At 42.0% G+C, this 5,348-nt stretch overlaps 2 pseudogenes; both read right to left on the bottom strand.

Annotated features, from left to right (window-relative positions):
* Window positions 1–1,316: 1,316 nt before the first annotated feature.
* On the bottom strand, window positions 1,317–1,865 carry LOC100943361 (annotated as a pseudogene).
* Window positions 1,866–2,574: 709 nt separating this feature from the next.
* LOC100943680 lies at window positions 2,575–3,171 on the bottom strand (annotated as a pseudogene).
* Window positions 3,172–5,348: the final 2,177 nt, after the last annotated feature.

The raw sequence follows: 5,348 nt of genomic DNA, 5'->3' as shown, positions 1-5,348 counted from the left end.
TGTTGCTGGGATTGCCAACTAATACAGCCTCTTTGGAAAGAAGTATGAAGAATCTGCAAAGAGATAAAAGTAGACCAATTGATCCCACAATCCCATTAGTAGGTATTTACCCTGAGGAAAAAAGTCATTTTACAGAAGAAAATTTGCATTAGAATATTTATGGCAGCTCAATTCACAAATGCCAAGATGTGGAATCAACTCAAGTGCCCATCAACCCATGAATGGATTAATAGACTATAGTATAGTGGAATACTGTGCAGCTATAAAAAGATGGATACTTTACATCCTTTGTATTAACCTGGCTGGAAATGAAGAACATTCACCTTAGTATCACAAGAATGGAAAAGCAAGTATCCAATGTATTCCATACTAATATGAAACCAGTAGATGAACAATACATGCCCACAGAAGAGAAAAACACAATTAAATTCAAGCTGGGGGAGGAGACAGGGAGGGGAAAGAGGAGAGGAGGGAGGGAGAGTGGTGAGCGCTCAGCTATGAGGCGCAATGTAGAGGTATACAGCATACCTCTTGGGTGAAGAGTTCAACTACAACTTAGACTTTACTTAACAAACCCAAACAATGTAACCTAATCATTCGTACCCTCATATTAATCTGAAATTTAAAAAAAAACTCTCCAGGGGCAAGGCCAGGAACTTTTCTAAAAGATCTACAGAAGACTCTGAGCTGTTCTGGGGCAGTACTTTGGCAAACTGTGACCCATGGACCAAATCTAACCGATGCCTGTTTTTTTATACACTTACATTTTTAAATGGTTGAAAATAATCAAGGTTGCCATCTCCTGATCTAGGGCAATGATTCCCATTACTTGCAACACTTGGTATCAACTGCATGTCCCAAGTCAGATCTCTGAAGGTAGAACCCTGGCATCAGTATTTTTTTTAAACTCCCTAATGTAGTCCACGTTGAAAACCGTGATTTAGGGAGTTATATTGACAGAACTAGTGACTAATTAGATGTGATTGGTGAAAGAAAGCTTTTAAAACACGTTTTTAAGATTTATATGGTTGTTATGAGCTCCTTGAAGGTAAAGAAAAATCATCTCCTTTCTGTATTCTTGATATCCAGCACTATATTTGATTCACCAAAGACGGTAGAAAGTACCCGGTATGAGTACATAAATTAATTACTCATTGAAACAATTTTTTTTTTTTGCTTTAAAAACCAGATAACTTTATTGGAAACAATGGTAAAATGGAAAGGAAAAAAAATGAATGCTCTGAAAGGGCAATCTGCCCCCCTGGCCTAGTGGCCCACCCTGGGGAAGCACCCATGGCTGTTGGGACAGTCCCAGCTCAGTTCTCCTTGTCGTTGCCACCCAGGGTGAGCTTGTCAAAGAGGTACTCAGCCAGGCCGGCGTCCGGGGCCCCCAGCTTGCGCAGGTTGGTGAGGTAGCCACCCAGCTCCTTGATGGTCTTGACCTGCTCGTGCAGATAGTGGCTCTCTAGGAAGTCGCAGAGCTGCGCGTCGCCCTTGTCGGTGGCCAGCTGGTGTAGATCCAGGAGGCTCTGGTTGACGCTCTTCTCCAGGTGAAAGGCGCACTCCATGGCCTGCAGGCCGCCCTCCCAGTCGTCACGGTCGGGCTTCTTGATGTCGCGAAGGCAGACGCGGCCCCCACGCTGGTTCTGCAGCGCCATCAGCGTTTCGGCGTGATCCCTCTCCTCATGCGACTGGCGCAGGAAGTAACGGGCGAAGTGCTTCAGAGCCACATCGTCGCGGTCGAAGTAGGCGGCCATCGACAGGTACACGTAGGAGGCGTACAGCTCCAGGTTGATCTGGCTGTTGACGGCGGCCTCGCAGTCGGGGTGGTAGTTTTGGCGCACCTGGGAGGGCGCGATGGCCATGGCTGGCGGGCGGCGCGGCAAACACTAGGGCTGCGAAGGCGTGCGGGGCGCGGAGCCGGCGGTGGCTGCGGCGGGCAGCTCGGGGCGCTCGGACGTCTGGCGAGGCGGCGCCGCGGACGGGGCTCTGGGCGGCCGCTGCGAGTGGCCGGTACGCCGGACCGGAAGTGGCCGTTAGCCGGCAAACAATTTTTATCCAGGAATGGGGATATAGTGCATGCTCATTTCAGTGCCACGGAAGACTTTTGAAACATGGGCTTTGTCCATTTAGACATATATATATATATATATATATATATATATAATTAACTTGAATAAGACCTCCAGAGACTTAGTGATGTTTCAAAGAATTAAGAAAAAATTATGTAGATGATCAGAGTCATACAAAAACAATTTTCAATTACTCAATTTTCTGGTTTTTCTTTTTTATTTTTTTAAATAAGAAATTTAAACAAGTATTTCACTGTGAAGTTTAATTGTGGTTCAGAAAAAATGGAGTGAATAACTTTCTCTGAAAAAGTATATTGACTCTGTGGACTGCAGTTAATGGTGGGGAAGGGGCTGGGAAGTTAAATTACCACATTGTCTATTCTGAAAATGATAAAAAGTCCCATTTCCAGTCTGATTATAAAGATACCCAATGCCAAAAGTGTTTGAGAATGAATACAACAGGAAAAGCAAAAGCTGTAAAGCTAAGGGGGTGCAATAGTCTCTAAGAGAAAATCTCAGAAATACCCCAAGGGGCAACAAGAGCATTTAGCTGGAATCTGAAGTTCTTTTCAGTCATCTTTGTCTTTTGCTCATGTTTAAGGATGCGTGTGAACTCGACGTAATTGAAATCCCCCCTTTTTTCAATAGGTACTTTTCTGTACAGCTCATCCACATCCTCGTCTGTAAACCCATCTCCCATGGTTGTCAGCAACTCTCTCAGGTAATCGCCCTGAATGGTCCTGGTTGCTTCCTCATCAAAGCAGGCAGAAGCATTTCTGATGACATCTTCTGGATCTGTGCCATTTAACTTCTCACCAAACATGGTGAGGAACATGGTGAAATTGATGGGGCCTGGAGCCTCATTCATCATGGCATCCAGATACTCATCACTTGGATTCTTCCCCAGTGAGGCAAGCATATCATGCAAATCTTCCTTGTCAATGAAACCATCTCTGTTTTGATTACTCATGTTGAAGGTCTCTTTGAACTCCTGAATCTATGACTGGTCAAACATGGCAAGTACATTGAATATTGCAAGCTGAGAGCGCTTCTTGGTGGTCTTGGTCTTTGCCCTTTTACCAGACATGGTGGTAGTTAAATCCACATCAAAAGTATAGATGGAATAAACACTGGTGGAGGGAGTAAAATCAAGACCACTGTTATGATCTCAAGGAGAAGATCATTTCTGATACTATCAGAAACCAACTCTTTGCTGGTTTGCTGTCCGTTTTACTTTCTCTCAAGTAAGTGAAGATGTTTACTCTTCACTTAGTAAGCCTTCAGGAAATATACAACTCTCGTGTAAGTTTAGAAAGCCTACACAGCCTTTTTACATTTTAAAAAATTTTGTTTAATAGAATATTCGTTGTTCTTGTTTTAAAAAATCCCAATTAATATGATGGTACATACAAATAGGCCACATTGCTTGTATTTGTAAGGCAAAGTCTAAGTTGTAGCTATGTCTCTCACAAAGAAGTGTGTCATACACCCCCACACTGTTCCCACTGGGGAGAACACAACCAACTCTCTTCCCCTCCTCCCTCCTTTTTGGATTCAGTTAAATTTTTCTCTCTTTAGAACCACTGCTCTAAAGCCATCCAAGTTATAACAAAGAATAAAAAATGTCCATCTTTTTATGGCTGAATAGTGTTCCATGTTATATATATACCACAGTTTATTAATCCATTCATGTGTTGGAGGGCATTATGCGTTGTTTCCACATCTTTGCGATTGTAAATTGGGCTCCTATGAACATTTGCGTATATATGTCCTTATGGTAAAGTGGCTTTTTTTTCTTTTGGGTAGATAACTAATAATGGGATTGTGGGATCAGATGGAAGTTCTTTAAGGACCTTCAATATTTATTTCCATACAGGTTGTATTGGTTTGCAGTCCCACCAGTGGTGTAGAAGTATTCCCTTCTGTCCACACCCATGCCAGCACCTATTGCTTTGGGACCTTGTGATGTGGGCCATTCTCACTGAGGCTACATGATATAGTGATTTTGATTTGAATTTCTATTAATTAGAGATGATGAGGATTTTTTTCATGATTTGGTTGGCCATTTGTCCATCCTCATGAGAAAAGATTCTGTTCACGTCTCTTGCCGAAATTTCAATGGGAATGTTTATTCTCTTTTTATTTTTGTTGTTGATCTGGTTGAGTTTTTTGTAGATTCCAGTTATTACTCCTTTGTCATATTCATCTGGATCTATTTCTTTTGCCATTCTTCTAATTCTAATTCTTTTGCCATTTTCACCACATCTGCAGTTACTTCCTCCACTGAAGTCTGGAACCCCTCAAAGATACATGAAGGTTGGAATCAACTTATTTCAAACCCCTGCAAAAGTTGATATTTTGACCTCTTCCCATGAATCATGCATGTTCTTAATGGCATCTAGAATTGACTCCTTTCCAGAGGTATTCAATTTGTCTTGATTCTGTCCATCACAGGATTCACTATCTGTGACAGCCTTATGAAATATATTTCTTAAATAGTAAAAGAAGATTTTAGAAATAACTCCTTGATCTATGGGCTGAACAACATATGCTGTGTTAGCGGGCATGAAAACAACATTCACTTCCTTGTACATCTCCATCAGAGCTCTTGGGTGACCGAGCTGCATTGTCAATATGTTAAAAGGAATCTTTTTTCTGAGTAATAGGCCTCAAGAGGGGCCTAAAATTTTCAGCAAACCATGCTAAATAAATATGCGATTGTCAGGCTTTGTTTTTCCATTTCTAGAGCACAGGCAGAGCAGATTTAACATAGTTCTTGAAGACTCTAGGATTTTTGGAATGGTAAATGAGCACTGGCTTCAACTTAAAGTCACCAGCTGTATTTGTCCCTAAAAAGAGAGTCAGCCTGTCCTTTGAAGCTTTGAAGCCAGGCATTCACTTTTCCTCGGTAGCTATGAAAGTCCTAGATGTCATTTTCTTCCGAAACAAGGCTATTTTATCTACATTGAAAATCTATTTTTAATATGGCCATCTTCCTCAACGATCTCAACTAGATCTTCTGGGTAGCTTTCTGCAGCTTCTCTATCAGCACTTGCCCCTTCACCCTGCTCATTTATCTCATGGAGATGGCTTGTTTCCTTAAATTTCATGAACCAATTCTGCTAGCTTCAGACTTTTCTTCTGCAGCTCTCACCTCTCTCTTAGCCTACACAGAATTGAAGAGTTCTTGCTCTGGATTGAGGTTTGGTTAAAAGCAGTGGTTCTCAACCTTCCTAATGCTGCAGTGTATTTTTATTGTTAAAAAGGAGTCGCGAC

Source organism: Otolemur garnettii, unplaced genomic scaffold (assembly GCF_000181295.1).
Source record: "Otolemur garnettii isolate 467f Iridium unplaced genomic scaffold, OtoGar3 scaffold00113, whole genome shotgun sequence".
Taxonomy (NCBI): domain Eukaryota; kingdom Metazoa; phylum Chordata; class Mammalia; order Primates; family Galagidae; genus Otolemur; species Otolemur garnettii.
This window is presented reverse-complemented; position numbering and strand designations above follow the sequence as displayed.